This window comes from Peromyscus leucopus, chromosome X (assembly GCF_004664715.2).
Source record: "Peromyscus leucopus breed LL Stock chromosome X, UCI_PerLeu_2.1, whole genome shotgun sequence".
Lineage (NCBI taxonomy): Eukaryota > Metazoa > Chordata > Mammalia > Rodentia > Cricetidae > Peromyscus > Peromyscus leucopus.
This window is the reverse complement of record NC_051083.1, coordinates 119,339,337-119,351,390: the sequence shown is the minus strand read 5'-3', so window position 1 is coordinate 119,351,390 and position 12,054 is coordinate 119,339,337.

Here is a 12,054-nt window from a genome sequence, read left to right as displayed (position 1 = left end):
ATGCTTACTCATTTTTATGCCAGGCTTTTTATACTTTACAAGGCTCTTTGGTAGTTTGTATCTCATTTGATAGTTAACACTATGTAGTCATTATGATGAGTGTTAGTCATCATAAGTGAGGACAGTATATGGGGCAGAACAAGATCAAGAATAAAATGGGGGTACGATGGCAATATGTCTGTAATCCCATCTCTGAGGAGACTGAGACAGGACAATCAGGACAGCCCAAGAGTTTGGAGCCAAACAGAGCAACCCAGGGGTACTGTGTAAGATCAAAAAAGGGTGGAGGACAAAGGCTCTAGAATCAGACAAATTTGATTTATATCATAGATCTGGCACATCTGAGCTATGTGACTCTGGGCAAATTAGTTTCCTTCCTTCTTCCCTCTCTCTTTTAATTTTTATTTTAATTAGTAGTATTGTGATTGTGTGTGTGTGTGTCCCCGAATGCGCATGCTTGCACTCAGGTGGGTGAATGTCATGGCTTCAGCATGGAGGTCAGAGAACAACTTTCAGGAGTCTATTGTCTCCTTTTACTGTGGATTCTAGAGACCCTACGCATTGTCAGGCAGCATGCACTTTTACCAATTAAGCTGGTCCAAGTTCAATATCTTTCTAAGCCTTGGTTTCTTCCTCCATAAAAATGGAAGAAAACGTTCATCCCAAAAATTGTAATGAGGACCAAGAAGTCATGGACTGGACACTCAAACATACTACTTATTACTAAAAGAATAATTTGTAAGTGATCAAAAGCATACCCAAGTCCAAGTGTACGTAGATCCAGTCAATGTTTTTTAAAAGGGGAGAGGGGAGCATGCAGTGCATGGGAATGAGAACATATCTGTAATCCCAGCACTGAGGCAGCTGAGGCAGGAGGATTGACATGAGTTTGAGCAAGTGTGGACTACACACTGAGTACCAAGCTAGATGGGGTTACCTGATAAGACTCTTTCTCAAAAGAACCAAACCCAAAAGGCTACTGGAGGGTGAGGGTAAGTTTAATTACGGGCTGATATTTGGAATGCAAATCCCCAGTTTATACATATGAGTATATAAATGAGTGTCAAGCATTTGATTTGTCAAAGCACAGTAGATGTTCACACTCCTCCATGTGTGGTTTTGCCTAGTCCTGGTGCACAAACCATCCATCCTACTGTGCAGCAGCAAGGCTGTTTCTGTGCCGATTCTGCACAGCAAAGAGGAAGTCCCAGAAGGCCAAGCAAAGGCTCACAGCGTGGGAGGGGAGGGGACTAAGAAGAAGCCTCAGCTTCCTTTCTCCGCCTAAAGATCACGTGTACTCCATCTCTCCAACGATCTAATCTCCTCATCCCTGTTGATACACAGAGACAACAAACTGGTGGAGGGCAATTGGGTTTGAAAGCTCTTTACACACATCCTCCACCCACCTGCCCTCCTGTTCCCAAGAGCACATTTCACAGAACTGATCTCAAATAAAACAGAGGGTAGGGGGTGGAAAATTGCCAGGCCAATCCAAGGCCCACTGTTTTTAATGATGGGAAAAAAAAACTAGAAGAGAAAACAATCCTGAAGTTCAACAGTAATCTAAAAACAGGTAACCTATTTGACTAGATAAAATGCTATTTAGGAACTAAAGTGGTAAGTATGTGGTAAGTATTAAGTGAAAAATGTAGATTGCAGCATAATGTAGATCAAACATTACATCTATGTACAGCTAAAATATATGGACATTAATACAAAGAGGAAACTGTGTAGTAGCTAGAACATTTTCACACTGATTTGGGTTTAGCTACTGTGCATGCCCCACTTAATCTCCTTTATGCCTCAGGACAGCACACATTTTGGTAATTTCTTCACCCCCCAAATCCTGCTTGAACTATAATTCGTATTGCATAGTATTGCATATTGTAACTGCAGCATTTTGAAAATGCAAATTGCAAATGAATGGCTCTGTCATTTACTAGCTGTTAGATCTTGGACAAATCACTACATCTCAATTGCCTCTTTTGTAAAATGAGGGAGAAATTGGTTGGATGTTAAATCTTAGTGTCTCTGCATTATCAGGCAAATCATACTTAATTTTCCTGTCTTTGGTGCTCCCAGGAATTCAGCTCAGTCTACTGACCACTAATGTCCACTAATGACCACTAGTGCCCACTGATGGACTTAGAAGAGTATAGTGTAACCACTCTTGGTGGTGCACACCTTTAATCTCGGCACTTAGGAAGCAGAGGCAGGTGGATCTCTGTGAGTTCAAGGCCAGCCTGACCTAGAGACTGAGTCCTAGGACAGCCAGTGCTATGTAGAGAGACCCTGTCTCAAAAAAAAGAAAGAAAAGAACATTGCAAAACACCACTGGAAAACAGTGTAACTGACCTTCTACTATGAAGCAACACACAACATGAAATCTATGACAAATATTCATATTTCCATGGATTTTGGAGACCATACCCATAGGGCTCCCTTTCTACCACATCCACAGAATTGGCAGTGACTGGGGTGGAGGGTGAGGATTGTAAACTGAAAGCTGAAGTGAGCTGTTGACACTCTATAATGTATCGCCAAGGCCGAAGGAAAATTTGAGCCCACATTGTTTTTAGTTAGCATTCAAGTAACTTAGCCTTCTAGGGGCCACAAACAAGCTATCCTGAGGGACTGGAGGAGTGTGTTCGGTTGCATGATTGGCCCTAACCCCTGTCTCACAGATCTGACCTTCCGCCAAGCCTGTATGCCTCTCTCTCTGCCAGAAACTGCCAAGGCTGTGGACCTCTGGCTTACATTCTGAACTCCACACTCTGTTGAGAGAGAGCCTTTCTCCTCTTCCTGTAAGATCTAGTTTCCAGAAAGGCCGCCTCAGTGTGTAAGAAGTAAGGGGAAGGTTCAAATGCCTTGGTGGCAGTGGTGGTGCTGGCGGGGATCCATCTGTTTAGAGTCTGTTTGCTCGGCCTTCTGGCTTCTGCACAAGAAGACAAGCCCAGGGCAGGGGCCGGCTGGGAGAAGGCCCACAGTGCTTTGCCGCCACCCCTTGTGAACAGACTCTACCTTGTCCTGTTTCTGAAGGAGGCTTTCTCTTCCCTAGTAGCTGAGGGATGTGCTGGCTCTCTGGGAAGTTCCAGCATTTTTTTCTTTAAGAAAGATTCCAGCATGTGAATGACTCTTATTTGCAATCTCCTCCCAAAACAAGCTTGTTTGTTAGAGAATTACCCACAATTATTATTCTTTGCCTGAAAAACTTGACCTCCTGTCTCCCATTGCAAAAGCTCTCAGCCGCTATTTGCATTATAAATACTTGCTCTCTAGGCCTTCTGTCTTTCCTAGCAAATCACCAGGTGGAGCCTCCCAGCACTCAAGCCCCACAGGAAGATTTTTAAGGCACTGGGGGTGAGGGAGCCACAGGAGAGGTTTTCTAGAAACTCTTATCAGGGTAGGGTTAGGAGGTAGAACTACTTATTTCAATCTGAACTGTGTGGTATATTAACATTAATAATAATAGTTGTTTTGGGGAGCTAGAGAAACGGCTCAATGGCTAAGAGTACTGACTGCTCTTCCAGAGGACCAGGGTTCAATTCCCAGCACCCACATGGCAGCTCACGGCTATCTGTAATTCTAGTTCCAAGGCATCTGGCACCCTCCCACAGACACATATTCAGGCAAAACATCAATGCACATAAAATAAAACTAAACTTAAAAGTCAAAATAAAAAAAAATAGTTGTTTTGGGCATGGTGCCCCATGCCTCTATGAGTTCAAGACCAACCTGGTCTGCATAGAGAATTCCAGGCTAGTCAGGGAGACATAATGAGACCTTGACTCAAATAATAAGAGTGATATGGGCTGTTTCTACTGGCTCCATACGACTACTGTCAAGAACAAGCGAAGCTAGGTCACCGGAGTGTGTAATTCGGTGCCTTCCACACACTGCCTTCTAATAGCTACCGTTACAATCACTACGAGCCACTTTACATGGATCCTGATCTTTTGCATCAACTGATCAGAATGCCAGTGAAACGGTTATAAGCAACTGTCGTTACTCTCTCTCACACTACAGAGGAAGAAACCGAGGCTGAGGGCCACAGTGTCCTTGGGTGGCTTAACTGGACCCAGGACTGTTAGGCTCGAAAGCCCCCACTCTTCACCCCCCACCACCACCCCCCCCCCCCGCCGCCATGAATAAAAGACACATTTGGGACCTTCCCAAGTCAGCCAAGGTTGCTCCCCTTGCTAGTCTGTTCCTAAAACTTGAATGCTTACATAATGACAGCATTTCTCCCTGAACCAATTTCCTCCAAATGTCATTTCCTCCTTCTATAAACAGAACACATCCCTGACTCACATTTGAACAAAGCCATTTCACATTTCACATTTTCTTTCCCCTGTAGTCAGCCCTGTGGCAGTTCCACAGGTCCAGGGCCGAACTCCAGCTCACAGTGGAGGATGTGTGAATACTGTAGGCTAACAAAATAGCGTGAGAGCAACTGAGGGGTCCCCCAAGTACTTCCTTACCCAACTATTTCCCAGAAGGCCATGGATTAAGACATAAATGAAACACGGAGATGGAGAAAAGCATATGATAGGCACACTGGGGCCAGTGTTTCTATTAAACCTACAGGCTGGGTCACTCTCAATCATGAAAACACCACAAAGCAAGCTATCCAAAGTGTCTATAGACCCAAGATTGAAGTCAGTGTTTTGTTCCTCACACCTTTCTTCCTGAAGGGAACCCCATCAACAGGATGCTCACACACATTTATCCAGAAGAAATCAAAACTGGGTCTGCCCATCCCCCCCCCACACACACACACACTAGGCAAAGAAAAGAGAAATAACTGTTAGCTCCAAAAGACTGAATAGTTTCCATTGACTTAATTATAATAGCAAATTTCATCATCATCCACAAAACGTTACTGAACAGAAACCACACAGAAAGCACTGTACTGGCCACTAAGGAAAACTCATACAAGAACTTGCCCTCCAGGCCTGTAAAACTCAATCAGAAGCGCTCTTTCTTTCATGAAGTCTCTCAGGTACACTGGTGTTTGGCCATCTCTCCCTTCCCACCCCGGATTTATAGATTTAGTAGTTCATTTGGCCTTTTCTTTAGGCTGCCAGGCACTGTTTTTAATGCCGCTCTTCCTCTGGTTCCTCAATCTGCTGGAAAAATTCCGAGTTTAGGAGTCAAATTAGCCTGACTTTGAATACTGACTGCGAGGTGGGGGAAGGGAAAGGATCAAGATGCAAAAGCTTTCAGGCCAAGGTGAATGCCTGGGAGGAAGCTGTGAGAAACGACTCTAGAATAGCAAGTAAGGGCCCAGCCCTAGGAACCTTTACAGAAAGACTTGATGGACAGCCAGAAGTCGGTCTTTGACAACTTTGCTGCATCTCCTTGCGTTTCCCTCCTAACACTATTTTCTTCAGTTTCATCAGGTGAGTATTAGTCGAATTCCAGCTGGGTTGTCTTATTGTTCCTTGTCAGTATTGGAGCAAGGGGTAGTGCTCGTTTTACATTTCTTTCGGAAGGTTCTTTCCACAGCCCTTCACATATGAATGGAAGACAGCATTAGAAAGGGTGTCCCAGAGCTGGCTTTCAACAATAGGAACTTGAGTTAAGGCCTGACCCGAGCCTCAAATGAAAATGTGAGGACTTAACTGGGAGCCCCGACACTCCTTCCTAGCTGTGACATTCTTCGATCAGTCTACCAGTCACAGTAGCAGCAATGCCTTTCCGGAGAGCAGGGAAACATGCTTAGTTTACCCACTAACTCAAAGATAACCTTCGCCTTTCTTCTTGTCCTTGCTCCTCTGCCCTGGATCTTCTACAAACTCTTCTTGAAGTCTTGGATCGGTTGGCTCTGGGGCCAACTTGAGCCTTAGAAGTATTGCTCCATTTTGTTGTTGAGTCCTTTATCCCAGCAGCACACAGAGGCCAAGAGAACCTATCGCTGCAACTTGCTTCCGGTCTTAGCTGCTCCAGTGTGCATGGCAAACGGACCCCCAAGCCCTGGAGAGTGCGGACACAGTTGGTTTCTAGTCCTGAGCCTGTTTGTCTCCCCCAATTACACGTTCTCAAAATAGATCCTCAAAGTGACCCTGTAAAAAGCGACTCGTTTTCCAGGGAAGCCTTTCAGCTGCAGAATTGTATCAGACTTTTGGCAATTCAATTTTGCAAATAGAAATTATCAAAACCTAGATTTGTAACACTGAAATCAGTTTCAGCTCGAGTCTCAAAGTTTCTTAATGATGACCTTTTAAAACAATAGGACTTCATGAGTCATGAAGTCAAACATATAAATATGGGTGGGATACCTTTCATCCACATAGCTTCTAAACATCCATAGCAATGCTGAAAGGAATAAGCCACTCCCTTTGCTGTGAAGGCATCAGGCATCTTCGGAGGAGACATCTTTGGAGCAAGGAGAGGCAATAAAGGGAGCTGAGTTCTGGGGGTGATGAGGTGTAATCTACTTTCAACCTGACCCAAGGTCTTCCCTGAGAAACCTTCCCCTGGAACCACAGGAGGGAGTTTTTCTCCTTTTGAACTTCGTAGATATGATATGAATAGTTTCCCTTTCCTGTTGTTCATTTAGATATCTCACTTGAAAATGTAGATAGAATGGGATAGCACGTGTGATGGGCAAAAATAAGGAAGACGGCGTGTTGGTGTGAGTTGTATCAGACTCTTCCACAGTGGGCCTGGGGCACAAGATGTCATCCCAGGCATTTCGGATGTGATGCACCTCTTATCTGCCTACTTTGTACGGTGCTTCTTTGCTTTATGATGCTCATGGTTGTGATGCCAGGGTGATACCTTGGATTTGGATGTACCCCAGGGTGAAGCTTCTGCCAGCTATCAGGAAAAAAACAAAATTAAATATTCAGGATATATAAAGCATTATATATCTATTCACTTCACATTTTTAGTATTTCTCCATACCAAAGTTTACTGGTATCAAGTACTGTGATGTAACTGACATAACACTAAACATTATTCAGTACCTTTCTTTAAGAATATATTTTATATAAATAATAACATTTATAACACCAGCAACTATAACCATGGAACCCAGCAATGTGTATATTAACAAAGCATCCTGAGTCTTCATTTTCTTCCATCTGTATTTTACCAAATTTTAACTCTATTAAAAATTCCAACATGCCTCTAAAGGGCATTTCTTGCTATTTTATGCTTCTTGGCATCCTATGAACCTTCCTTTATATTTCAGGACTGCTTTTAGAATAACGGTGTTTATTCTACTTTATTTGAAGTCAAAGGAAAAAAAATGGGGAAAAAAGGACCATCTTCTTGCCCCTTAATAATTTTAAGTCTAGACCTTTTCAACACCCCAAGAGGCCATCACAAATATTTTCATTTCTTCCACTTTGGTATCCAAGGAGGTTTTGAGTACTTTCTTTCATTTATTCAGCAAATATTCCTTGAAGGATAAACAGTGTGATAAATGTGCTAATTTTCCTTCATGCACATATTTTGAAATGAGGCCCAATATTAGAGTTAAGCCTTTCTAGAAGGGAGCTCCTTAAGAAGAGTCTAATCCATCTCCATTGCCAAATGTATGCTAAACTCCTGGATTTAATAATTTCTTATTCAGTAGCTTGAGTTAACTCTACTATAGGCTTATAAGACAGCTATGCTGATAACCTGTGTTTGCAGAGATAGTTGTAATAAGACCTCCCCAATTAGAAATGACAACTTTGAATAAGCTCAGGACCCAGTGTTAGGACTGGATCAAGACAAAAATGGAAGTCATGGGTTAGGAAGCAAGTGTGCCCTAGGACTTGGCTTAGAAATCAGGAGGCTTGGTAAAAGGAATACCAGCCCTAGAAAAATAAATAGATCTGAAACTTGACCCTGCCACTTCAGTGCTAATTTGGGCAAATAGTTATTCTTCTGTGCCTGCTAGGGATGATGATGGAAGCTAGCTCCTAAAGCAGTTGAACGAATTATGAGAAATAATCCCTATCAGACCTGTACTCCACAAATGGCAGCATTTGCTATCTCCTAGTAAGTGTGCAAGACTTACATACAGCTCCAGCAGCTCGCTCTTGGCCACACCCTTCCTTTCTGAGTTTTTAATTTCCATTTGCCCTTGATGGTACTAATGACCACTTGTTCCCCTTCTCCTAACTTCTTTTTCCCACCCTGATGAGCTCAGGTGATGAAAATCAGCCCCTCATTTCAAGAAAGATCAGGCACCTTTCTAAAATGCAATGATACAGGAGGAGAGTTAGCTGAAACTGGAAAGCAATTGTCCCACTCCCAACCTCCACCCTGGTAATCCATGTAAAGAGGACAGGGATCTGAAGGGTCAGTTGGAGATAGGGGTTACAGTTACTGTTGGAATTCTGGAGGCAATAAGACTCCCATCAAGTAAGTGGAAAATCTCCACGTCCAGAAGTATGTAACATAGGCAGGTACAGATTTGGACAAAGGCAAGAGCCTGGGGGCAGGTGGAGCAAGAGATGAGGCCAGAATGAAGTGTTTCCTATACATCTGGTTCAGGGCAAGAGGAAGAGATGAAAGAGGAGAGAATGCAAAAGCAAAGCTTGGTCCCAACTCCAGATGTGCTAGATGAAGCTAACAGGGACTTAGGATGGCTAGAAAGTGCCACCATATCTCTGGTAAAGCTCACCAGTCACTGGACAGGGCCTAGCTTGTGGCAGCTGCAATGCAAATGTGTCAGAGTCAGTAAGTTCTTCTGGATGTTTCTTTAATATGAAGTCAATTTTTAAAAACTTCACCTTTAATTGGGGAAAAAATAACAATTCTTAGGCATATCATGGCTGTGGTTTTCTGAATGTATTTCCTGCTAATGCAAGATTAGAGGGAAAGAAATAGCCAAGTAAGAGACAAAAAAATAGCAGGATTCCAGTTCTCTTCTCTTCTCACAAGGGAATATACACTTTCCAAATTCAGGGAAGAAAGGCGAAGCCCTGCCAGGGTTCTTTGCCAGTTCTGAGTCTCTTTTGGCTCCCAAATAAACTTAGCTCTCCTTAAGCTGGCAGCCTTCAGTTCCAATCTTTTTCTGAGAAATGTACAGCATACTTGGGGCTCCTTTGGGAACTGTTCTAGCCTCAAGACATGAATCATTAGCTAGAGTCAGTTTGAGACTTGCAGACCCTGGAGGGAAGGGCTTCCTTCCTTGCTTCTAGATCTCTTTTATAGGCAGAGTAGGTGGACAGTAAAAGTACAATTGAATGACTTACCTCATGCATGAAAGTTTAATTTCACAGCAGTCTATCAAAGATGTTAGAGGAAAAGGTTACCTATAGATTAAAAGATGCTTAAAAGGCATATCAATGCTGTGCATGCTGGCACACAGCTATGATCCTAGTACTGAGGAAGCAGAAACAGGAGGATCGCAAGTTCAAGGCCAGCCTAGGCTGCAAAGTGAGACCCTGCCTCAAGAAGTAAAAAAAGGGAGGGGCATATCAATTAAGGAAACAAAGACCTCATTTGGATTTCTAGTCAAACATTGAATAAGGAGATAATTGGAAATTCTATACACCAGTTACAACATTAGATAACTTTATGTACCCTGTAATGTTTTGAAAAACTGTAAATGTCATCATTTTAAAATAAGAGATTTGGGGCCTGGAGAGCACTGTCTGCTTTTCCATAGAACCCAAGTTCAATTCCCAGCACTGACATGGCAACTCACCAAGTGTCTGTAACTCTAGTCCCAAGGACCCAATAGCTTCTTTCTGTCTTTTGCAAGCACTACATACGTGGTACACAGACATACATGCAGGTAAAACCCTCATACACAGAAAAATAAACGTATACTTAAAAATAAATAAGATTTTTTTTTTACAGTAAAAATCAAGATTCCTGGCAGGGTAATGGTGGCGGACGCGTTTAATCCCAGCACTTGGGAGGCAGAGGTAGGTGGATATCTGTGAGTTCAAGGCCAGTCTGGTCTACAGAGTGAGTTCCAGGACAGGCTCCAAAGTTACACAGAGAAACCCTGTCTCAAGAGAACAAAAACCCCAAAACCCAGATTCTCTAGATTAGTTTGAAAATAGGGAGATTAGGCCACAGATGAACCCATCTGCCTCTCAGCTACCATGGGCTACAATAAAGGCATGATTACCCTCCATCTCAACCTCAGCACCAAAGTGCCAACTTCTTCCCTAAAGCCTTCTTTGCTCACCCCAAACTCTGCTGATGTCTCATCCATGTGGCCTCTTGGAATACATTTTAATTAGCCAACTAGTTCTTCATACATTGTCTGCTTTGAGTTCTTTGCAAATGTCTTTCCTCCTGCTCCAGCATCCTTGAGAGGCTATAAACACTATAAGATGATGGATGGGTTGTGCTGCCTTAAATGTAATTCCCAAATTCAAAGTTGTGATATGGAAAACTAAGCTAAGGACAATCTCTAGATTTAAAAAAAAAAAAAAGTAAACTTGGGCTGGAGAGATGACTCACTCAGCAGTTAAACGCACGTGTTGCTCTTACAGAGGACCTGGGTTCAATTCTCAGCACCTACATGGTGACTCAGTCATCTGTAACTCCAGTGACCTCTTTTGACCTCTGTGGGCACCAGGCATGCATGTGTTGCATATATATACATGCAGGCAAAACACCGAAGCACATAAAATAAGAAAATCTAAAAAAAAAAAAAAATTGAAAAGAAGCAAACAAGAAAGAAAAGGAAAAAGAATAACTCCCTAATTTTGCAGTCTTTCATTATATTGGCTTTTTTTTTTTTTTTTTTTTTTTTTTTTTTTTTTTTTTTTTTTTTTGGTTTTTTCAAGACAGAGTTTCTCTGTGTAGTTTTGGAGCCTGGATCTCACTTTATAGACCAGGCTGGCCTCGAACTCACAGAGATCCTCCTGCCTCAGCCTCCTGAGTACTGGGATTAAAAGCAGATGCCACCACTACCTGGCTTATATTGGCATTTTATGCCAGCCTATATTTGTATGAAAATTCCTTCATTGCTAGATTTGGGTTTAACCATTTAAAAATAAGAAATGACAAGGATGCTTTCCTGTTTGGCCAGATTGTCTGTCTGTGAAGTATGTATTTGTGCATGTGTGTGCTTTACTAATGTCCTCAGTATAGGTGTGCCATACTGATAATCATGGCTACCGTCATGGATCTAGTGCAAAAGACCATACTTGCTGAGAAGCAGGGCTTTGATGCTGTAATTGTTTTCATCCCCCCAATACTTATTGTCCACCTTGTGTTGTGTGTGTGTGTGTGTTTGAGAGAGAGAGAGAGAGAGAAAGAGAGAGAGAGAGAAAGAGAGAGAGAGAGAGAGAGAGAGAGGAGAGAGAGGAAGAAGGAGAGAATGAATGAGTGTGTGTGTGTGTGTGTGTGTGTGTGGTAGGGGTGGGAAGGAGAGAGGATGAATGTGTGTGTGTGTGTGTGAGGGGCGGGTAGAGAGAATGCCAGATTCAGAGGAAAAGCATGTTGTTTTGTCGTAACTGTCATTTGTGTTGACGGCTAAAGAGTTCGAATGGTTGTTTTAAACGATTAGTGACCATTTGAGTTTTATGTCCTTTGAAGAGGCCTCTTTGTCTTTTGACCACATTTCGAGATCATATATCTTTGTGTGTTATAACTTACGTTTTTTTCATTTTTTATTTTCAAAAGATTTATCTTTATTTTTAAATTATATGTATTGTTGGGGAAGGTGTGTATGAGTGCAAGTGCTCATGAAGGCCAGAGGTGAAGTCGTATATATTTTTATCTGCTGAGCCGTCACTCCAGATCCCATTTCTCTTTCCTTCTCTAAAATTTTATTATTTATTTATTTATTTATTTATTTATTTATTTGAGACAGAGTTTCACTGTGTAACAGCCTTGACTATCCTGGATCTCACTCTGTAGACCAGGCTGGCCTTGAACTCACAGAGATCCACCTGGCTCTGCCTCCCAAGTGCTGGCATTAAAGGCGTGCATCACCATTGCCCAGCTCCACTTCTCTTCTTCCTTCACTCTCATGAAACTATCATGTATAAGAATAAAAACACATGGCTACTCTAGTGAGATCGGTTTAGGGTCCGAATTCTAATATTGTCACTAACGGTGTGACATTAGACAAATGATTTTAAT